The 25,141-nt window shown below is 42.1% G+C and overlaps 1 pseudogene; it reads right to left on the bottom strand.

The window, feature by feature from the left end:
* Positions 1-212: 212 nt before the first annotated feature.
* The window catches only part of LOC133575121 (uncharacterized), a 47,462-nt pseudogene continuing 22,533 nt past the window's right edge, over positions 213-25,141 (bottom strand).

The raw sequence follows: 25,141 nt of genomic DNA, 5'->3' as shown, positions 1-25,141 counted from the left end.
CCCACGCATGTTTTGACTTTCCAGTATGTGACCCTTGTGGAACAAGTTTGGACACCCCTGTTCTAAGATGACTCCAAGATCTAATGGCAAATACAGCTAGTGTCAGTTATAACTAAGAAGAAAAACAATAAATAACACTTTATAGCATAAATATCGTATACTACAATCCACTGTATATAAATCATAATGTTTAGTATGTGGAAGAGGACATACTAAGGTATGTCACAGTTCTCAGTGTCTGCTATCAACTGATTGACCTCACTTTGTAGGAAGACAATTTTTGACTCATCCAGTCAACTTTGGACTCTTCCTCAGTGCGGCGAAGGCAGCGTTTGCAGGCCCTTCCCATGAGGTACGCGACCTCGGCCAAGTTGAGCAGCACGCACACTCCGGAGACTGCCAGCATGAAGACGGTGAAGATGGTCTTCTCGGTGGGCCTGGACACAAAGCAGTCCACGGTGTTGGGGCACGGGTACGAGTCACACTTCACCAAGCGCACCATCCTAAAGCCCGGGTAGATCATGTAGAAAATGTAGAGAAAAGCAACCTCAAAGATGATTCGAAAGACTATGCTGATCATGTAGGTCCACCACAGTGCTCCGGTGATCCGAAACTTCTGGTTCTTGATATGTTCCAGCTCTTTCGGGCTGTTTCGCCCGGCCCGCTTTAGGATCTTCTTGTCAATGTGGCGCCGATGGGCCACATGCATGCCCACCAGGAGAGCAGGCGTGGAGACCAGGATGAGCTGCAGAGCCCACAGGCGGATGTGCGAAATGGGGAAGAACTGGTCGTAGCAGACGCTGTTGCAGCCGGGCTGCTGGGTGTTGCAGGTGAAGCCGGATTTCTCGTCTCCCCAAACGCTCTCCGCCGCGACCACCAGGACAAAGATACGGAAAATGAAGATGACGGAGAGCCAAATCCGTCCGATGCCTGTCGAATGCCTGTTTATGCCGCTGATCACGGCATAAAAGGACCCCCAGTTCATTTTCGACTCCAGGTCTGAAAGACAACAACATCGTCAATTTTTCCCAATCCGAGAAACCTCTAGATCGAGGTCAACTAACACAAACATCACGTTCGATCCAGAAACGATTAGGTACAAACAGTAGTTTGAGATCTTTACCAGGTTTAGCCGGCGGTGCAAGCGGCATAAGCAGCGCCGTGTCCGAAAGGTACCCATGCTGACCAAGGACTTGAAAATATGGCAAGAGACAGGAAACGGCGAGTGGTGCATTGCTCTATAAAAAAGGGGGCGATGGCCCAACATCATGCACCGTCACAAGACGCAACAGGTTGAAGCCAATTGAGAAACATTCGCTCAACCACGTGATCTGCTCGCTCTGTATTAATACTGAACTCCTAAGCGCACCGACAGCCGGACAACAAATTCCTCCAAGAAAGCAGCCACACGTTTGAAAGACCTCTGTTGGGGAAAATACTTCAAACCACCATTTTCATAAGTGACCTTCATTCAAATATAGTAGATGATCGTCCTCTGGAGCTTGTTAGCTATCACTGCCATTCCTTCAGACTTCTTTAAGAGTTAGTGTAACACACAAGGGAACAATCCATTTTACCTGCAGCTGTGGTGGTACACACAAAGTGTACAAAAATAAGAAGAGATGGATCAAACTATGTTTTTATAGGCAACCTAAAGGCTGTGTGGACAACCTCATGCGTTGGGAAAATGCTAATCCTTCCTCCGCCACAAACCAGTGCCCTGCACCGTGGCGGTCATATGGTCTTGGACAAACAATTTACATACAATGGCTGCCTTCATTGGGCTGCAACAAGACTCTTTCAGATCAAACGCCTCGATTTCCGCCTACCCCCAGGCTTAAGAAGGAATCTGTGTGGACACGAAGCGGCAGGACCAAGCCTCATTATTTATTGTGCTTCGAGGGCAGAGGGAGGCCTTTGACCTGAGTCGCTGTCCCTGACAGGATGCAGGACTCACGAAGATGCATGAACTCCACGCTTCATGCAACAAGCCATGTTCCAACGGTTAGCAAATGTGAGCCCTGCATGGACTTCATGACCTAAACGGAAAATGTTTGCACCATTGGTTTATTATAATTCTAATGTTTTTAAAGGGGAACATTATCACCAGACCTATGTAAGCGTCAATATATACCTTGATGTTGCAGAAAAAAGACCATATATTTTTTTAACCGATTTCCGAACTCTAAATGGGTGAATTTTGGCGAATTAAACGCCTTTCTAATATTCGCTCTCGGAGCATCGGGAAGCAATCCGCCATCTTCTCAAACACCGAGTCAAATCAGCTCTGTTATTTTCCGTTTTTTCGACTGTTTTCCGTACCTTGGAGACATCATGCCTCGTCGGTGTGTTGTCGGAGGGTGTAACAACACGGACAGGGACGGATTCAAGTTGCACCAGTGGCCCAAAGATGCGAAAGTGGCAAGAAATTGGACGTTTGTTCCGCACACTTTACCGACGAAAGCTATGCTACGACAGAGATGGCAAGAATGTGTGGATATCCTGCGACACTCAAAGCAGATGCATTTGATAAAGTCAAAGAAATCTGCCGCCAGACCCCCATTGAATCTGCCGGAGTGTGTGAGCAATTCAGGGACAAAGGACCTCGGTAGCACGGCAAGCAATGGCGGCAGTTTGTTCCCGCAGACGAGCGAGCTAAACCCCCTATCGACCCTAGCTTCCCTGGCCTGCTGACATCAACTCCAAAACTGGACAGATCAGCTTTCAGGAAAAGAGCGCGGATGAGGGTATGTCTACAGAATATATTAATTGATGAAAACTGGGCTGTCTGCACTCTCAAAGTGCATGTTGTTGCCAAATGTATTTCATATGCTGTAAACCTAGTTCATAGTTGTTAGTTTCCTTTAATGCCAAACAAACACATACCAATCGTTGGTTAGAAGGCGATCGCCGAATTCGTCCTCGCTTTCTCCCGTGTCGCTGGCTGTCGTGTCGTTTTCGTCGGTTTCGCTTGCATACGGTTCAAACCGATATGGCTCAATAGCTTCAGTTTCTTCTTCAATTTCGTTTTCGCTACCTGCCTCCACACTACAACCATCCGTTTCAATACATTCGTAATCTGTTGAATCGCTTAAGCCGCTGAAATCCGAGTCTGAATCCGAGCTAATGTCGCTATAGCTTGCTGTTCTTTCCGCCATGTTTGTTTGTGTTGGCTTCACTATGTGACGTCACAGGAAAATGGACGGGTGTTTATAACGATGGTTAAAATCAGGCACTTTGAAGCTTTTTTTAGGGATATTGCGTGATGGGTAAAATTTTGAAAAAAACTTCGAAAAATATAATAAGCCACTGAGAACTGATTTTTTAATGGTTTTAACCATTCTGAAATTGTGATAATGTTCCCCTTTAATAGTCATTCATTATTTGTAATTGCCTGTATTAATGCTAATGTTCCCCATTTTCAGCCATTCAAAACAACCGTTTTGGATATGCTGTAATTTCGCCATCACACAAGTGGATACCTGAGGCTACATGATAATCTTAACTTCATGTTGAAATGTACAAATTGTACAAACATACATATACACATAATCAAGGTATACAAGTACATATACATACATACACTCATGCACATACTCACGTTTCATCAAACATATATTAACGTTGTTACGCTAGGGCAGGGGTGTCAAACTCAAATACAGAGTGGGCCAAAATTTAAAACTGAACAAAGCCGCGGGCCAAGGTTGAACAAATTAACCTTTTAAACCTTTTGAAACAAGTTTTGCATTGAATATTGAACAAGCAAGGCTTATATAACTTTATAGTGACATGCAAAATCGAGTTTCAAATAATAATAATTAAGAAATATCAATGGCATATCAAATTCAATTTAAATACAAATTGAATGCCTCTTTTCTATTTGCAGCCTTCTGAGGTAAATATCAACATTAACTTTTTCCACAGGCTAATAAATTGGAAAATAAAATAACAATGAATAAACCAACCATTCAGGACTTTAAACTGCTCAGTTTGCAACACACTGATCTAATCTGTTGTGCTCAAGCCAGATACCTGGCATCTTTTCTTGGATGCTAGTTCATTAATGTCGGGGCTCAGGCTGAGCTGAGGCAACCTTCATTATCGAACGATAGTCTTGGGGGCGTGCCTTAAAGGCACTGCCTTTGGCGTACTCTACGAGCTGTCGTCACGTCCGCTTTTCATCCATTCTAACAACGTGCTTGCCCAGTCACAAGATATGTGCGGCTTCTGTACGCACACACACGTGAATGCAACGCATACTTGGTCAACAGCCATACAGGTTACACTGAGGGTGACCGTATAAACAACTTTATCACTGTTAGAAATATGCGCCACACTGTGAACCCACACCAAACAAGAATGACAAACACATTTCGGGAGAACATCCGCACCGTAACACAACATAAACACCAGATCAAATACCCAGAACCCCATGCAGCCCTAACTCTTCCGGGCTGCAATATACACCCCCGTTACCACCAAATGAGAATATAAATACATTTAATACAAATAAGGCAACAAGAGAAGTATTCTACACTTCTCTTTTGTAAAGTAAACCTGAACAGCCGATATGGGCATCTACATCAACTATATGATTTGCCTGAGAAAAAATTACTTCATGTTGAAATGTTTTTTTTTTTATTAAATGTTTCATGAAATTACCTATTCAAGCATTGAATGATGGGGTCTCAGCTCTCTGTGAAGCTATGGAGATACATTTGTGTCTATTACAAAAACACTGAATTTATGTATCCAAATTTTGGGCATTTGAATTTTGTGAACTGTTTTTTTTGTTGTTTTTTTTACATCAAATTATGCTGACAATTTTAAAAAATTGGTATAAAAATACGTGTTCCAAAAAAAATGCGGCTTCAAAACACAAGACTCATTTTCGGTAAATTATTACCGAAGCAATCGAACCTGTCTCAGAACCGGCCAATGAGGTGTCCAGTTTGAGGTCAGGTCACACGGGTCTTGCAAAACAGCATAAAAAAGGCAGTTACCTGGGCTACCCAGGCATAATACAACATAATAAACGCTTCAATGTTTATTATGCAGCCCGCTGGATGTTTCAAAACTACAGAAATTATTACAATTGTTAAAATCTTCACTTTTGAGTGACATACGGGCAGAGGTGGGTAGTAACGCGCTACATTTACTCCGTTACATCTACTTGAGTAACTTTTGGGATAAATTGTACTTCTAAGAGTAGTTTTAATGCAACATACTTTTACTTTTACTTGAGTATATTTATAGAGAAGAAACGCTACTTTTACTCCGCTACTTTTATCTACATTCAGCTCGCTACTCGCTACTAATTTTTATCGATCTGTTAATGCACGCTTTGTTTGTTTTGGTCTGTCAGACAGACCTTCATAGTGCCTGCGTTTCAACAAATACAGTCACTGGTGACGTTCACTCCGTTCCACCAATCAGATGCAGTCACTGGTGACGTTGGACCAATCAAACAGAGCCAGGCGGTCACATGACCTGACTTAAACAAGTTGAAAAACTTATTGGGGTGTTACCATTTAGTGGTCAATCGTACGGAATATATACTGTACTGTGCAATCTACTAATAAAAGTTTCAATCAATCAATCAAAAGTGTGAAGGATAAAAGACCCTTTTTTATTTCAACCGTACATCCCGTCAAAAGCCTAAAGACTGACTGCACAGTTCCTGTCTTCACAATAAAAGTGCCGCTCCATTGCGCCTGCGCTTTCAAAATAAGAGTCTCCGAAAGCCAGCGCAAACAAGCTAGCAAGCTACGGAGTTTGCCGCCAATGTATTTCTTGTAAAGTGTATAAAAACGAATATGGAAGCTGGACAAATAAGATGCCAAAAACCAACCACTTTCATGTGGTATTAGACAGAAAGGAGGAACTTTTTTTCTCCTCCATTTGAAAACGAGGACGTTATCGGCACTACTGTCTGATTACAATCAATGCAAGTCATCAGAATCAGGTAATACACCAACTTATATTCTTGTCTTCATGAAAGAAAGGAATCTATATGTGTTAAACATGCTTGTATATTCATTAAAACACCTTTAACATGTAAACAAAAACGGCAAAATAAATACATATAAATTATATACTGTATATAACAATGTATGTATGTATATATATATATATATATATATATATATATATATATATGTGTGTGTGTGTGTGTGTGTATATATATATATATATGATATGTGTGTGTATGTTACTCATCGGTTACTCAGTACTTGAGTAGTTTTTTCACAACACACTTTTTACTTTTACTCAAGTAAATATTTGGGTGACTACTCCTTACTTTTACTTGAGTAATAAATCTCTAAAGTAACAGTACTCTTACTTGAGTACAATTTCTGGCTACTCTACCCACCTCTGCATACGGGGTACTACGGTAACCATGGAAACTACATCAGAGCAGCTCCATGCAGACCATGCATGAAGGAGAGGCAGGACTTGTTCACACAGCCGCGAATGTCAGACAAAAGCAGATTTCTACAACAAAGTTCTACAGAAAAGTGATATACAGAATTTGTGGATTTTTTTTTTACCCTTTGTGTTTGTTTCGCCATGTTTAGTGCATATTTGTTGTTCTTGCTCAATTATAGAGGATGTCGTTTAAGGATGTGGTCCGGGGGGTAGCAACGTTCATGTATTTTCAATATTCAGTGTTTTATTGAGGATAGTTAATATTGTAAATCCCCCATTCTGTATTTTCATGTACCTTCTGAGTGTGTTATTCAGTAACAAACTAACATTTTATTCTGTTTTTAGATGATCTGCAATGTTTTTAGTATCAGTCATTATTGTGTGATCAGCTTTTTTTTTTTTTTGGAAGAACCATGGGATTTTTTTCACAAGTGCACAGCAACCTCCACTATTTAAAGTTTTCATAAAACGGATCCTGTACTTTTGCATGTGGTGCTGCATTTAAATGCTTCTTTGTAAGACCCGTGTCACGTGACTTCAAACTTGACACCTCACCGGCTGGTTCGGAGATAGGATTGATTGTTTCACTCTTAGTTTACCGGAAGTGGGTCTTGCATTTTTCTGCACTGAACTTTTTTTTATTTTTTACACTGAATTTTACAACATTTAATTTTTATACACTGAATTTTAAAACACACATTTTGCTACCAATATTTTTTCACTGGGTGGTGGTTCCTCTCTTTAAGAAGGGGAACCGGAGGGTGTGTTCTAACTATCGTGGGATCACACTCCTCAGCCTTCCCGGTAAGGTCTATTCAGGTGTACTGGAGAGGAGGCTACGCCGGATAGTCGAACCTCGGATTCAGGAAGAACAGTGTGGTTTTCGTCCTGGTCGTGGAACTGTGGACCAGCTCTATACTCTCGGCAGGGTCCTTGAGGGTGCATGGGAGTTTGCCCAACCAGTCTACATGTGTTTTGTGGACTTGGAGAAGGCATTCGACCGTGTCCCTCGGGAAGTCCTGTGGGGAGTGCTCAGAGAGTATGGGGTAACGGACTGTCTGATTGTGGCGGTCCGCTCCCTGTATGATCAGTGTCAGAGCTTGGTCCGCATTGCCGGCAAGTCGGACCTGTTTCCAGTGAGGGTTGGACTCCGCCAAGGCTGCAATTTGTCACCGATTCTGTTCATAACTTTTATGGACAGAATTTCTAGGCGCAGTCAAGGCGTTGAGGGGATCCGGTTTGGTGGCTGCAGGATTAGGTCTCTGCTTTTTGCAGATGATGTGTTCCTGATGGCTTCATCGGGCCAGGATCTTCAGCTCTCACTGGATCGGTTCGCAGCCGAGTGTGAAGCGACTGGGATGAGAATCAGCACCTCCAAGTCCGAGTCCATGGTTCTCGCCTAGAAAAGGGTGGAGTGCCATCTCCGGGTTGGGGAGGAGATCTTGCCCCAAGTGGAGGACTTCAAGTACCTCGGAGTCTTGTTCACAAGTGAGGGAAGAGTGGATCGTGAGATCGACAGGCGGATCGGTGCGGCGTCTTCAGTAATGCGGACGCTGTATCGATCCGTTGTGGTGAAGAAGGAGCTGAGCCGGAAGGCGAAGCTCTCAATTTACCGATCGATCTACGTTCCCATCCTCACCTATGGTCATGAGCTTTGGGTTAAGACCGAAAGGACAAGATCACGGGTACAAGCGGCCGAAATGAGTTTCCTCCGCCGGGTGGCGGGGCTCTCCCTTAGAGATAGGGTGAGAAGCTCTGCCATCCGGGGGGAGCTCAAAGTAAAGCCGCTGCTCCTCCACATCGAGAGGAGCCAGATGAGGTGGTTCGGGCATCTGGTCAGGATGCCACCCGAACGCCTCCCTAGGGAGGTGTTTAGGGCACGTCCGACCGGTAGGAGGCCACGGGGAAGACCCAGGACACGTTGGGAAGACTATGTCTCCCAGCTGGCCTGGGAACGCTTCGGGGTCCCACAGGAAGAGCTGGACGAAGTGGCTGGGGAGAGGGAAGTCTGGGCTTCCCTGCTTAGGCTGCTGCCCCCGCGACCCGACCTCGGATAAGCGGAAGAAGATGAATGGATGGATGGATTTTTTCACTGAAATTGTCAGCATCATTTTATGTGAAAAAATTCAGTTCACAAAATTCAAATGCAAAAAAAATCAGTTGTATGAATTCAGTGTCAAAAAATAGCTTTTGTAATAAATCAAATCAAATCAAATCAACTTTATTTATAAAGCACATTTAAAATTTACCACAGGGGTAGCCAAAGTGCTGTACAATGAACAGGTTAAAAGATAAAACAAGTACCGAGCAAACACAACACAAACAGAACACAATAAAAAATTAATAATTAAAATAGAATAAATAAAAACAGGTTCACAGCAGGTGTATTATGGGGCGCCATTGCAGGATGGATATCACTCAGTGTTAAAAGCCATGGAATAAAAGTATGTTTTTAAGAGAGATTTAAAAACAGGAAGAGAGGAGGCTTGTCTAACACTCAGGGGTAGGTCGTTCCAGAGCTTGGGAGCAGCAACGGCGAAAGCTCTGTCACCTCTAAGCTTCAGCCTTGTGTCAGGGACCGTAAAGACACAAATCAACCTACAAAGAAGCGCTATGAAGAAAAGCTCTATATAAATCTAATCCATCATTATTGGTAGTTGCGGTACGCAGCAGGGATAGTTTAATCGAGACAGTTTTCGGACGTATACAGTATGTTTTCGTGTTTCGTCCTGCCCAACGTTTCATTTTGCTTCACTTCCTGTTTTGGCTTGTCTTGCAGTGACGTGACCTATCCTTCTCAGCGCTGTTCTCACCTCTTCTTGGTCGGCGATTAAGCTCACCTGTCCCTGAAAGCCAATCAGGAGGTTTCTCGGGCCAGCATCACCATGCTGACAACACTGGTTTGTTGCATAAAAAGTGTGTAGATAAGACAGTTTTTTTGCCCTTGCAATTTTTTGATGACTTCTGTGTTGACCCTTTGATGAGGTGGTGACTTGTCCAGGGTTTACCCAGCCTTCCGCCCGAAAGCAGCTGGGATAGGCTCCAGCCACCCCTGCCCCCCGATAGGGACAAGCAGTAGAAAATGGATGGATGGTCCACTGCTGCAGCCATGCAAGTGCTATCTGAGTTGTTTTTTTTCCATTTAGCAAGCCGCACTGTCCGTATCACTCTTGATTGTTGTGTTCTTGCATTGAAATCAAACGTATAAACAGAAAGTCCAGAGTCGTCGGTTGGGCTGAAATGTAATCTTTGTAGTCAGGGGATGTCGTGAGTTTGTTAAGAGATATATAAATACAATTTAATTGCTTTTATTGGGTTTGTTCAATCGTTAAATAATTTCATTTGTTCAAATTCTGACTTTATTCTTCTAGAACAGTGGTTCTCAACCTTGTTGGAGGTACGGAACTAGGGATGTCCCGATCCAGGTTTTTGCACTTCCGATCAGATACCGATATTGTTTTTGCATTTCCGATCCGATACCGATACTGACCGATACTGGCCTATCCGAGCATGTATTAAAGTTTAAAGTTATTTAGCCTACTTAGTTGTCAGAATCATGTTGAAAAGGGTTTTAGTACTCTTGATAGCAACTAGCCAGCTGAATTAGGGGAGTTTGAATAATACACAATGGTTGGTTACAAGAAACTGACCTGTTTATTCAAGGATAAACACAAAATAGACAAAATTATACATGACAAACAGAAATGGCATCATTGAAACTAGGGCTGGGCGATATGGCCTTTTTTTAATATTGCGATATTTTAAGGCCATATTGCGATACACGATATATATCTCGATATTTTGCCTTAGCCTTGAATGAACACTTGATGCATATAATCACAGCAGTATGATGATTCTATGTGTTTTGATTGATTGATTGAGACTTTTATTAGTAGGTTGCACAGTGAAGTACATATTCCGTACAATTGACCACTAAATGGTAACACCCCAATAAGTTTTTCAACTTGTTTAAGTCGGGGTCCACTTAAATTGATTCATGATACAGATATATACTATCAGAGGTGGCGACTTGTCCAGGGTGTACCCCGCCTTCCGCCCGATTGTAGCTGAGATAGGCTCCAGAGCCCCCCACGACCCCAAAAGGGATAAGCGGTAGAAAATGGATGGATGGATATATACTATCAATATAATACAGTCATCACACAAGATAATCACATTGAATTATTTACATTATTTATAATCCAGGGTGTGGAGGGTAAGTGTCAAAAAGACAGCCAAAAGAGTTTGATATGAGAATAAATCTAAAGTTAAAATATAGGGTAGAAATGCACCCATTTGCAGGAAATGTAGTCTTGATTTTCAAAATGTTCTTTCAAGGCTTGCATGTCTACATTAAAACATTCTTCTTCATACTGCATTAATATATGCTACTTTTAAACTTTCATGCAGAGAAGGAAATCACAACTAAAAAAAATCACACATTTTTTCATACGTTGTTGATGTGGAAAGTTTTGCCTCTGCATTTTGATGGTGTGGACGTGTGGCACCGAATGGAGATAAGCGTCTCGACAGACGTCACAATATTTGAACAATGATGACGAAAACTGTTGTCTCTGTCGTGTCCGTGTGTCGAAAATTGTTATGCGCTTATTTTTTTATTTGATTTTGTGCGTGGCATAGATTTGCCGTGCGCAGAGGACGCTTGAGCAGGCGCGCACCTTAGCGGCTGCGCTAGCATCACAGCTAACGTTAGCCATGCCGCTACCTCGCTCTCTGCTGGGAGAGGACGTATACGTATGTGACGTATGACGTGACAGTATGTGACGTGTGTAAGAAGGTGCGCTCGCTGTCTGTGAGAGGGAGACACAGGAAAGAGTGAGAAGAGCCTGTCGTGTAATGCCAGCAGCTAAAAGCAACTGCGTGAGAATTGTGGATGTGTTGAAGGTGTGCTGGAAAATGCGGAACGGAAATTACGGAGCAGCAGAAAAGTGGAATGTATTATTTAAATCGGTGCGTTGGAAAACACGGACCGGAGTTTTTTTTTAAACTGGATCTGGATCGGCATTTTCCCATGCCTTGCCGATACGCAATTTTTGGCAAATATCGGCAGCCGATCCGATCCAAATATCGGATCGGGACATCCCTATACGGAACCCAACCAGTTTCATATGCGCATTCACCCAACCCTTCTTTAGTGAAAGATAAAATGTTTTTTTTTTCAAATTAAAAAAAAAAGTCATGTTTTTTTACTGGTGCACAAAATGAACCGTGCATGAACATCACCTTGTTCAAAGAACAAAACCAACACAGTGCATGAACTCACAACAAATTACACACCTCACACACATTACCATGAATTGATTGACGTGGACCCTGACTTAAACTAGTTGGAAAACTTATTTAGATGTTACCATTTAGTGGTCCATTGTACGGAATATGTACTGTACTGTGTAAACTGTACCGTTTCATATAATGTATTCTCTTCCTTTGCAATCTACTAGTAAAAGTTTCAATCGATCAATCAAACAACCTGCAAATCAGATGGAAAATTAGAGGGAACATTGTTTGGGGGTCATCCATAATACGCCGATAGGGAGAAGTTTTTATTTACACGATAAGTCGGATGTCTCTTTACCTCCGTGGTGGAGACTCCGCCGAACCCCTAGGGTTCGATCGAACCCAGGTAAAGAACCACTGTTCTAAAATGTCTACCTATTTCTCCCCCTCATATTCAGCAATACTTTAGTATTTAATATTACTAAAATGTTAAACCAGAATTCTAAAAATGGTTGCACATAAACCCCTGACCCTTCTCAACTGTCCTTTGATACTGTATGAAATTTCCTCTGACAAATAAGTGGGATTGCTCACTGTGCTGTGAGTGCGTCACTCAGGACAATGTTGTGGGAGGGTTGTGGTTGCCTGCTGATGCTTTGAATAAACTCAACTTCTCATTTGTATTCTCACATGCACTGCGACACAACGTATTCAGTGACATGGCCTTACAACTTACACAGATGGTTTATTATACAAGCAAATGGTAAAGACCGCTTCTAGACTGGCAGACAGAAAGTTAATCTGACGAAACAACCTTGCAGGTTATGTCTAGTCATCATGCTTTCCCCATCCAAAGCCTTCTTCTTATACAGTGCATCCGGGAAGTATTCGTAGCGCTTCACATTTTTCACATTTTATGTTGCAGCCTTTTTCCAAAATGGAAAAAAAAAACACTTTTGTCCTCAATTCTGCAGACACTACCCCATAGAGTTAAATATTTTTTTCTTAATTTTGCAAATTTATTAAAAATAAAAAAATCACATGTACATAAGTCATACTTGCCAACCTTGAGACCTCCGGGAGGTGGGGGCGTGGTTAAGAGGGGAGGAGTATATTGACAGCTAGAATTCACCAAGTCAAGTATTTCATACATATACACACATATATATATATATATATATATATATATATATATATATATATATATATATATATATATATCTACATCCTGAAAATATGCAAACAAAACTGTGTTTGGATAATTGATACTTCAAACTTGCATAAATAAATATTTAGGAATATAACAACTTGGCTTCTGAGAGCTTCAAAATGTAGTGAATAAAATGCTAAAGTTGTTGATAAACAAGCAATTATTTTAATAATTAAATATGGTTATTTTAAATGAATTATTATGATAATTTAAAATTAATTATTTCAAATATGTTTATTTTAATGTAAAATTCTATGGCTGGATGTAATAAGGAGTCAGAAAAAATACAAATTAAAATACAATTAATTTTGATGTTTTTAGCAAAATATAGTAAACATTTATTTATTATTATTTTTTTTTTAAATGAATAAATATCTATTTATTTTTAGGTAAGATAAACATAATAATACAATGTATCTCTAGTCTGGATGATTTAGTTCTTGTCACCCTGTTGTCCTCCCGTAGTGAAAAAAGGCTGTCCTCACTCAGGTCCGCATGGAGCTGGAGGGGGCGTGGCCTCCAGCTCCGGCTGAAAATCGGGAGATTTTCGGGAGAATATTTGTCCCGGGAGGTTTTCGGGAGAGGCGCTGAATTTCGGGAGTCTCCCGGAAATTTTTGGGAGGGTTGGCAAGTATGACATAAGTATTCACAGCCTTTGCTCAATAGTTTGTTGATGCAGAAATTACAGCCTCAAGTCTTTGAATACGATGCCACAAGCATGGCACACCTATCTTTGGGCAGTTTCGCCTATTCCTGTTTGCCGCACCTCACAAGATCCATCAGATTGGATGAGAAGCGTTGGTTTTCATTCAAAATGTATCTGTACTTTGCTGCATCATTCATCTTAGTCTAGTCAAGGACCTGATGGTCACTCTGTCAGAGCTACAACATTCCTCTGTGTAGAGAGGAGAGCCTTCCAGAAGGACAACCATCTCTGCAGCAAACCACCAATCAGGAAAGGGTGAAACTGCCCAAAAATGTAGGTGTGCCAAGCTTGTGGACCGTATTCAAAAAGACTTGAGGCTGTGATTGCAGCCAAAGGTGCATCAACAAAGTATTGAGTAAAGGCTGCGAATACTTATCTACGTGTTTTTTTATTTTTTTTTATTTTTATAAAAAACCTCACACTGTCATTATGGGGTATTGTCAGTAGAATTTTAAAGTTAAAGTTAAAGTACCACTGATAGTCAGCTGTGGTGAAATTATTATCTGCATTTGACCAATCCCCTTGTTCCACCCCCCGGGAGGTGAGGGGAGCAGTGAGCAGCAGCCGTGTCCCCGCTCGGGAATTACATTTTGAGGACAAAAATGAATTTAGACTATTTTGGACTAAGGCTGTGACATAACAAAATGTGGAAAAAGTAAAGCGCAGTGAATACTTTGCATTGTACCGTATTTTTTGGACTATAAGTCAACGTTTTTTTCATAGTTTGGCCGGGGGTGCGACGTATACACCGGAGCGACTTTTGTGTGAAATTGTTGACACATTACCGTAAAATATCCATCCATCCATCCATTTCCTACCGCTTATTCCCTTTGGGGTCGCGGGGGGCGCTGGAGCCTATCTCAGCTACAATCGGGCGGAAGGCGGGGTACACCCTGGACAAGTCGCCACCTCATCGCAGGGCCAACACAGATAGACAGACAACATTCACACTCACATCCACACACTCGGGCCAATTTAGTGTTGCCAATCAACATATCCCCAGGTGCATGTCTTTGGGGGTAGAAGGAAGCCGGAGTACCCGGAGGGAACCCACGCAGTCACGGGAAGAACATGCAAACTCCACACAGAAAGATCCTGAGCCCGGGATTGAACCCAAGACTACTCAGGACGCACTGGAGTATAAGTCGCATTTTTGGGGGAAATTTATTTGATAAAACCCAACACCAAGAATACACATTTGAAAGGCAATTTAAAATAAATAAAGAATAGTGAACAACAGGCTGAATAAGTGTACGTTATATGAGGCATAAATAACCAACTGAGAACGTGCCTGGTATGTTAACGTAACATATTATGATAAAAGTCATTCAAATAACTATAACATATAGAACATGCTATACGTTTACCAAACAATCTGTCACTCCTAATCGCTAAATCCCATGAAATTTTATACGTCTAGTCCAGGGGTCGGGAACCTTTTTGGCTGAGAGAGCCATGAAAGCCAAATATTTTAAAATGTATTTCCGTGAGAGCCGTATAAAATTTTTTAACACTGAATACAACTAAATGCGTGCATTTTTAAGTAAGACCAACATTTTTAGAGTATAATAAGTCTCTTATCTTACCATTAATGCGACTTCTGGTGCTGCGTGGTTTTGCTGATGGCTTTATAGTCTGGTTGATACGTTGTTATTTTTAACACTGTGATTACCAGCGGAATTATTCATTACTTATCGTGTCAAGCAGTGTCAGCTAAGATTTATCTGAGAGCCAGATGCAGTCATCAAAAGAGCCACATCTGGCTCTAGAGCCATAGGTTCCCTACCCCTGGTCTAGTCTCTTACGTGAACGAGCTAAATAATATTATTTGATATTTTACGGTAATGTGTTAATAATTTCACACATAAGTCGCTCCTGAGTATAAGTCGCACCCCCGGCCAAACTATGAAAAAAACTGACTTATAGTCCGAAAAATACGGTACAATGCCGCAACGCAACGTAGACTTATGTTGCAAGTTTTTATAACATCCATTGCAAAAAGTCAACATTTATATTAGGCATAATTTGTTGTAATAAAATAAAATACAGGCCCTCATACATTAATGGTTAACATTTTTCACTATTTTAGAACATCACACTTAGTATGAGATACCAGACAAAACTTGACACTTTCCTCTCCTCTTGACCTAGGTTATCCTCCGAGCGTAGCACGAGATGAGGTACTTCTCCCAGTCTGCGTCTTGTTTGTGTTTCAGTTTGACCTTAGCGCTGACTGAAAAGAAAATGACACCGTTTAGAGTAGTGAACAGAGATTTCACATGACACTGGGAGAAGATGGGAAATGAACAGTTACAATCACATAGTCACATGAGCGCCTTACTTTTTCTGGCTGTACCGCTGTTCTTCAGTTTGCTGTGTTTGGCATGTCCATTCTGGGCCAGTCGCAAAGACACCGGGGGACCTCTCCTGCAATGCGTTGTTAATTACACAACATAGTCAACAAAATATCACTAGCACAATATTAAATACAGTCCTGTGCAAATGTATTTGACCACCATCCATCCATCTTCTTCCGCTTATCCGAGGTCGGGTCGCGGGGGCAGCAGCTTAAGCAGGGAAGCCCAGACTTCCCTCTCCCCAGCCACTTCGTCCAGCTCCTCCCGGGGGATCCCGAGGCGTTCCCAGGCCAGCCGGGAGAGATAGTCTTCCCAGCGTGTCCTGGGTCTTCCCCGTGGCCTCCTACCGGTCGGACGTGCCCTAAACACCTTCCGAGGGAGGCGTTCGGGTGGCATCCTGACCAGATGCCCGAACCACCTCATCTGGCTCCTCTCGATGTGGAGGAGCAGCGGCTTTACTTTGAGCTCCCCCCGAATGACAGAGCTTCTCACCCTATCTCTAAGGGAGAGCCCTGCCACCCGGCGGAGGAAACTCATTTCGGCCGCTTGTACCCGTGATCTTGTCCTTTCGGTCATGACCCAAAGCTCATGACCATAGGTGAGGATGGGAACGTAGATCGACCGGTAAATCGAGAGCTTTGCCTTCTGGCTCAGCTCCTTCTTCACCACAACGGATTGATACAGCGTCCGCATTACTGAAGACGCCGCACCGATCCGCCTGTCGATCTCACGATCCACTCTTCCCCCACTCGTGAACAAGACTCCGAGGTACTTGAACTCTTCCACTTGGGGCAAGATCTCCTCCCCAACCCGGAGATGGCACTCCACCCTTTTCCGGGAGAGAACCATGGACTCAGACTTGGAGGTGCTGATTCCCATCCCAGTCGCTTCACACTCGGCTGCGAACCGATCCAGTGAGAGCTGAAGATCTTGGCCGATCTTCGCTCCCTGTATTTGACCACCATTAGTTTTAATTGTTTTAGCAATACAGACCTTGCCCGCATACCTTTGCAGTAGCATAGAAGGCTTTAGTCATACTTGCCAACCTTGAGACCTCCGATTTCGGGAGGTGTGTGGGGGCGGGAGCGTGGTTAAGAGGGGAGGAGTATATTTACAGCTAGAATTCACCAAGTCAAGTATTTCATATATATATATATATATATATATATATATATATATATATAAAGAAATACTTGACTTTCAGTGAATTCTAGCTACCGTATTTTCCGCACTATTAGCCGCACCTAAAAACCACAAATTTACTCAAAAGCTGACAGTGCGGCTTATAACCCGGTGCGCTTTATATATGGATTAATATTAAGATTCATTTTCATAAAGTTTAGGTCTCGCAACTACGGTAAACAGCCGCCATCTTTTTTTCCCCGTAGAAGAGGAAGCGCTTCTTCTTCTACTGTGAGCAACCACCCGCCCCCGTAGAAGAAGAAGCGCGCGGATATTACGTTTCATTTCCTTTGTGTGTTTACATCTGTAAAGACCACAAAATGGCTCCTACTAAGCGACAGGTTTCCGGTTCATGAAAAGACGCAATCTCTCCATCCGCACACGGACTACTATTTCACAGCAACTGCCTAAAGACTTTCAAGAAAAGCTGGCTACTTTCCGTGCATATTGTAGAAACAAGATAGCTGAAAAAAAGATCCGGCCAGAGAACATTATCAACATGGACGAGGTTCCACTGACTTTTGATATTCCTGTGAACCGCACTGTGGATACAACGGGAGCACGTACGGTGAATATTCGCACCACAGGGAATGAGAAGTCATCCTTCACTGTGGTTCTAGCTTGCCATGCTAATGGCCAGAAACTTCCACCCATGGTGATATTCAAAAGGAAGACCTTGCCAAAAGAGACCTTTCCAGCCGGCGTCATCATAAAAGCTAACTCGAAGGGATGGATGGATGAAGAAAAGATGAGCGAGTGGTTAAGGGAAGTTTACGCGAAGAGGCCGGGTGGCTTTTTTCACGCAGCTCCGTCCATGTTGATATACGACTCCATGCGCGCCCACATCACGCTGGTTTTTAATATATTATTAAAGTTTGACTGACCTATCTGACTGTTTTTTTGACATTCCCTTTAGCGCAGTTAGATGCGGCTTATAACACGGGGCGGCTTATAGGTGGACAAAGTTTTGAAATATGCCGTTCATTGAAGGCGCGGCTTATAACCCAGGGCGGCTTATGGTGCGGAAAATACGGTATATATATATATATATATATATATATATATATATATATATATATATATATATATTTATTTTATTATATATATATACATATATATATACAAATAAGAGAAATACTTGAATTTCAGTGTTCATTTATTTATACATATACACACACATAACACTCATCTACTCATTGTTGAGTTAAGGGTTGAATTGTCCATCCTTGTTCTATTCTCTGTCACTATTTTTCTAACCATGCTGAACACCCTCTCTGATGACGCATTCTAATTCGTCTCCTTGTTGTGTGCGCAGTTGTGCACTGCACTCTTTAAAAGCCGTAGATGTTATTGTCACATATGCATGTACAGTAGATGGCAGTATTGCCCTGTTTAAGAGTGTCACAACATTGCTGTTTACGGCAGACGAACTGCTTTACGGTAGACGAAAACGTGACTGCTGTTGTTGTGTGTTGTTGCCGCGCTGGGAGGACGTTAATGAAACTGCCTAACAATAAACCCACATAAGAAACCAAGAACTCGCCCTCCATCATTCTACAGTTATAACGTCATTGGGCAGGCACGCTGTTTAATTGTGGGAAAGCGGATGTGAAAACAGGCTGTCGACATGTCACTCAGGTCCGCCTGAATTTCGGGAGAAAATTTGTCCCGGGAGGTTTTCGGGAGAGGCGCTGAATTTCGGGAGTCTCCCGGAAAATCCGGGAGGGTTGGCAAGTATGGCTTTAGTATTAATTAAAAAGAAGGCAGATGTTTTATTTAACAAGTATATTTAATATTTTTGGCTACTGTAACATAATACATAGTTTGAACAGTAACATTGTGTACCACTAAATGAAGCCCGCGTACCGCTATTGGTACCCGTACCACAGTTTGAGAATCCCTGTTCTACTTTATCCAGGTCCTTATCCTAACATTTAATATTTTTTTCTTTGGTTCATATGTCACTTCTCTAGAATTTGTGTATTTTTTGTGTCTAGATCCTATCATTAAGTCTGTCCTCCTATTTACTGTGTTAAAGGGGAACTACACTCTTTTGGAATTTTGCCTATCATTTACCATTTTTATGCAAGACAAAAACACATACATTTTTCTTTTTCTGCATTCTTACTAGTAAATAAATGCAATCAAAAGTCTGCTTACAATGGAGCCTATGAGAGTCGCAGTATTCTGCCTATAAAGCGCTCTAAAAAACATCCAAACACTTTCATCAAGGTTTTATATACACACTGTAATTATATATGTAATGTAGTAACCGGCACATTCATAATAACATTTAATATTTACGTATTTTGATCGTTTTAAGCATACGGCAACACAATATTTCAAAAACGCATCACGACGTTCGCTTTTTTCTTCGACGACATCACTGATTACTACTCACTGCAGACAGCAAACATACTAAAACATCACTTACTGTGCAATGTCTGCTGTCATTAGGAGGCTGACTGATAGGATGTTTTTATATTCCTGTTTAGATGAAGACTGTCTCATAGTCCTTGCAAAGGGTAAAAAAACGTGGTTGCAAACCAGCGTCATTTGCGTGTCTTTCTCGCCATCTCCGGGTCTAAATTGGCTGTCAAAGTTTACCAACCTTTTAGTTTATGTCCACATCATTTTACTATCAAAGTGAGAAACTTTATTTACAAACCCCGTTTCCATTTGAGTTGGGAAATTGTGTTAGATGTAAATATAAACGGAATACAATGATTTGCAAATAAATTTCAACCCATAGTCAGTTGAATATGCTACAAAGACAACATATTTGATGTTCAAACTGATAAACTTTTTTTTTTTTGCAAATAATCATTAACTTTAGAATTTGATGCCAGCAACACGTGACAAAGAAGTTGGGAAAGGTGGCAATAAATACTGATAAAGTTGAGGAATGCTCATCAAACACTTATTTGGAACATCCGACAGGTGTGCAGGCTAATTGGGAACAGGTGGGTGCCATGATTGGGTATAAAAACAGCTTCCCAAAAAATGCTCAGTCTTTCACAAGAAAGGATGGGGCGAGGTACATCCCTTTGTCCACAACTGCGTGAGCAAATAGTCAAACAGTTTAAGAACAACATTTCTCAAAGTGCAATTGGAAGAAATTTAGGGATTTCAACATCTACGGTCCATAATATCATCAAAAGGTTCAGAGAATCTGGAGAAATCACTCCACATAAGCGGCATGGCAGGAAACCAACATTGAATGACTGTGACCTTCGATCCCTCAGACGGCACTGTATCAAAAACCGACATCAATCTCTAAAGGATATCACCACATGGGCTCAAGAACACTTCAGAAAACCACTGTCACTAAATACAGTTCGTCGCTACATCTGTAAGTGCAAGTTAAAGCTCTGCTATGCAAAGCGAAAGCCATTTATCAACAACATCCAGAAACGCCGCCGGCTTCTCTGGGCCCGAGATCATCTAAGATGGACTCATGCAAAGTGGAAAAGTGTTCTGTGGTCTGACGAGTCCACATTTCAAATTGTTTTTCGAAATATTCGAGATCGTGTCATCCGGACCAAAGGGGAAGCGAATCATCCAGACTGTTATCGACGCAAAGTTGAAAAGCCAGCATGTGTGATGGTATGGGGGTGCATTAGTGCCCAAGGCATGGGTAACTTACACATCTGTGAAGGCACCATTAATGCTGAAAGGTACATACAGGTTTTGGAACAACATATGCTGCCATCTAAGTGCCTTTTTTTTACATGGACGCCGCTGCTTATTTCAGCAAGACAATGCCAAGCCACATTCAGCACGTGTTACAACAGCGTGGCTTCGTAAAAAAAGACTGCGGGTACTTTCCTGGCCCGCCTGCAGTCCAGACCTGTCTCCCATCGAAAATGTGTGGCGCATTATGAAGCGTAAAATACGACAGCGGAGACCCCGGACTGTTGAACGACTGAAGCTCTACATAAAACAAGAATGGAAAATAATTCCACTTTCAAAGCTTCAACAATTAGCTTCCTCAGTTCCCAAACGTTTATTGAGCGTTGTTAAAAGAAAAGGCCATGTAACACAGTGGTGAACATGCCCTTTCCCAACTACTTTGGCACGTGTTGCAGCCATGAAATTCTAAGTTAATTATTATTTGCAAAAAAAAAATAAAGTTTATGAGTTTGAACATCAAATATCTTGTCTTTGTAGTGCATTCAATTGAATATGGGTTGAAAAGGATTTGCAAATCATTGTATTCCGTTTATATTTACATCTAACACAATTTCCCAACTCATATGGAAACGGGGTTTGTATGATCTAGAATTAACTTTCACGAGCTCCGAGGCTCGAAAGCTGCTCACCAGCCGAGGATGACAACATAGCAGCAATATGCTTGTTAGCTCTCTGTGACAATGCGCCACTAAAAATAGTTAGTCTGTGTTAGCGCTTATAATAACAATATCACTAATACTTGGTTAACATTCAAGTCACTAAATGTAAGTTGAGTATTGTTGCCGCTTTTTGGATCTTTTTTAGAGGGCTTTATGGGTGGAGAACAGGACCTCCAATTGGCTCTATATTAAGCGTACCGTATTTTTCGGTCTATAAGTCGCAGATTTTTTCATAGTTTGGCGGGCTCCAGTGCGACTTATATATGTTTTTTTCCTTTTTTTCTATGCATTTTCGGCAGGTGCGACTTATACTCCAGTGCGACTTATACTCCGAAAAATACGGTACTTTTATTTACAAGATAAAATGTATTACAAAAAAAATACATCCGTCTTCATGTCTTTAATAATGATTGTGAACAGTAGGCAAAATTCCCCCCCAAAAGTGCAGTTCCCCATTGATGTGCCAAACTAATCTCTGTGAAAAAGTTCTTAGCAACAATAAAATTAGACTTTGCCAATTTAATGAAATTATACTGGTGACATGCACACTCGAGTACCTCATAGCTCCAAGCTTCCCTTTTTCCAAGAAGAGCTCGACTGTCACGCCTGGCCCTTGTGTGAAAAGTCTGGCGTAGAAGGTCCGATTGTGCACCATGTCTCTGAACCAGTCCACTGCTTCGTTAGACCAGTCCGTCTCATTTATAGGACTCACCTCAGGTGTGGAAACAGACATAATAACATTAAAAAAATATATATTTGTTGACATCATTGGAGAAATTAGGTGTGCAACACATCAGTATTTTCTATCACTAAGCATTAAGGTTCAAGGTTCAAGGTTCAACTTTATTGTCCCCGCGGGGAAATTTGTCTTGGGCACAGTGCATCATTGCTTTCTTAACATACCCAAAAACAACAGAACAAAAACACAAGCACAGACACAACCACAACCATACAACTAACATTTAAACATCAGAACATGGAGCTTGATAGACATAGGTGGCACTTTGATGTAGGCATCAAATCTACAGTATGGAGATAAAGATAAAGTACCAATGTGCATTGCACTAGAGCTCATGGATAAAGTGCTGTCTGCTAAAGTGCTTAGTTCTAAAGTGCTATGTGCTAAAGTGCTATGTGCTAAAAAAGTGCTAACCTATGTATTAAAATTCTATTGCACATTGTTGGTCAGCTTAATGGAGGCTGGGACAAATGATAATTTAAGGCGGTTAGATTTGCATAGTGGGACCCGGAGTCTTCTCCCTGATGGCAGGGTTCCATATTCAGGAAAGAGTGGGTGTTGTGAGTTGGAAATAATTTTCTTAGCTATGCTCTGTATAGGCTCATATTCTTTCCTCCCTACGATTTTCATTGCCGTTTTATGCATGCCGGCCAGTTTGCTTTTTAGCTTAACGGTTAGGTTGCCAAACCATGAGGTGATCCCGTATCTAATGATGCTCTCTACAATGGCACGGTAGAAAATCATCATGATATGGCTGCTTACGCCGTACAATCTTAATCTTCGCAAAAAATATAGCCTCTGTTGCAGTCTATTGCACAGTTTGTCAATATGTGTCTTCCAGCAGAGAAGATTATCAATATGAACCCCTAAATATTTATATGAGGATACCTGGGTGATTTCCTGATTTTTGATGACCACTGGCTCATGGTCAGTCACTGTCCTCGGATCCAAAACCATTTCCTGTGTCTTGGTCACATTTAAAATAAGATGGTTAGTGTCACACCACCTAATAAATAGGTCTATCTCGTCTTGGTACACAGAGGGGTCCGTATCCTTGTGTAGAAGGCTTAGGAGCACGGTATCGTCCGCAAATTTCACCATATAATTGTTAGGGTGCACAGTCCTACAATCATTTTGAGGACATGAATCAAATGTAAATTAATATCACATGCATGATTTTATTTGCCAAAATCATTAAGTGCATGCTGCCACCTGGATGAGGCAGTGGAACCCGGTTTTCATTTTATTTTATTTGCTTAGCCTTGTAAAAAAAAAAAAAAAAAAAAAAAAAAAGCACAGACCCAAAGATCTAGTGCGTGAAGAGGGCTGGATCATAATCACTAAATGATGTCGAATGTGTCATTTTGTGAGCAGTTCTGGCTGCCGAGCCTCCGCCTCCAGCATGTGGACAGAAAGCAGACCAGATTGAGGATCATTGGAGTTTCTTTCATCTGAGACGCCGTGGGTCGCAAAAAGTGATTGCAGACCGCTTTTTACGTCTCTGCACCGCTGACAGGACTGCTCGGAGAATTAACAACATTCGGAGCGGTTTACACATGTGGTCTCGGAACGGTCTTGACGCTTTTGATGACCTTTCATGCATGTGGAACGTCATGGAGGCAAAATTGTTGTAAAAATCATTAAAAGAGGGAGCTAAAACTCACATTTGCCAGTGAAACTTGCATCGACTGCAGTGGTAAGCGAGCCATTTCTGGACTCATCTCCTTGATGTTACACAGTGACACACAGGCAGTGTCGCCGTGATCCAGCCTCTTCACCTCCACTTTGATAGAGGTCCAACCCTTGGCTGCAGCAGTGACCTCACCTTGGGGCAGGAGAAACAGGAGGCAGGAATGAGTCTCCACCAAGAGGCCAGAGACAAGTTAGGTGCTGCCACCACCTAGAGGTCACAAAAGCAAAGACATGGACCCACCTTCACTAATTCCACATATCTTTGTCACCTGAGCCCGGCACCATTGTTCTTGCTGAGGCAACCAGGCAATTACATGGGCTCTGATGTCTGGAATGCAGTTCTGCTCACCAAATGAACTACTGGCTTCACAGCTGCTTTAACAAGAGGAATAAAAAATATAATAGCAACCAGAAACATGTCAAATTAAAAAGGGAAGAAACCTCTACAACAGGGGTCTCAGACACACGGCCCGCGAAACGTTATTTTGCGGCCCGCACCTTAATATGAAAATGACAGCGTCATACTTGCCAACCCTCCCGATTTTTCCGGGAGACTCCCGAATTTCAGGGCGACCATTCTCTCGAATGTCTGCCGATTTTCACCCAGACAACAATGTTAAGGGTTTAGCGCCCTCTACAAACAGCGTGCCAGCCCAGTCACATGTTGAATTTGGCTTCTGTACACATACGTAAGTGACTGCAAGACATACTTGGTCAACAGCCACACAGGTCACGCTGAGGGTGGCCGTATAAACAAGTTTAACACTGTTACAAATCTGCGCCACACTGTGAACCCACACCAAACAAGAATGACAAACACACTTCGGGAGAACATCCGCACCGTAAAACAACATAAACACAACAGAACAAATACCCAGAATCCCATGCAGTCCTAACTCTTCCGGGCTAGAATATACACCACCGCCCCCGCCACACATCAACTCCCCCAACCCTCCGTGCGTCGGTTGAGGAGAGCGGGGTTGGGGGGAGGCGGGGTTTGGTGGTAGCTGGCAGGGCCGGCCCGTGGCATAGGCCGTATAGGCAAATGCTAAGGGCGCCGTCCATCAGGGGGCGCCACGCAAGTGCCACAAATGTTGGAGAGAAAAAAAAAAAAAGAGAGAAAAAAAGGTGGTACTATTATTTCTAAATACAAAAAATAATCCCACGTTAATTAAAATGCAAAGTAAAGCCTATTTAATAGAAATATTATTTGTTACAACATCCCCCCCCCCCCGC

Source organism: Nerophis lumbriciformis, linkage group LG35, assembly GCF_033978685.3.
Source record: "Nerophis lumbriciformis linkage group LG35, RoL_Nlum_v2.1, whole genome shotgun sequence".
In the NCBI taxonomy this organism is placed as follows: domain Eukaryota; kingdom Metazoa; phylum Chordata; class Actinopteri; order Syngnathiformes; family Syngnathidae; genus Nerophis; species Nerophis lumbriciformis.
This window is presented reverse-complemented; position numbering and strand designations above follow the sequence as displayed.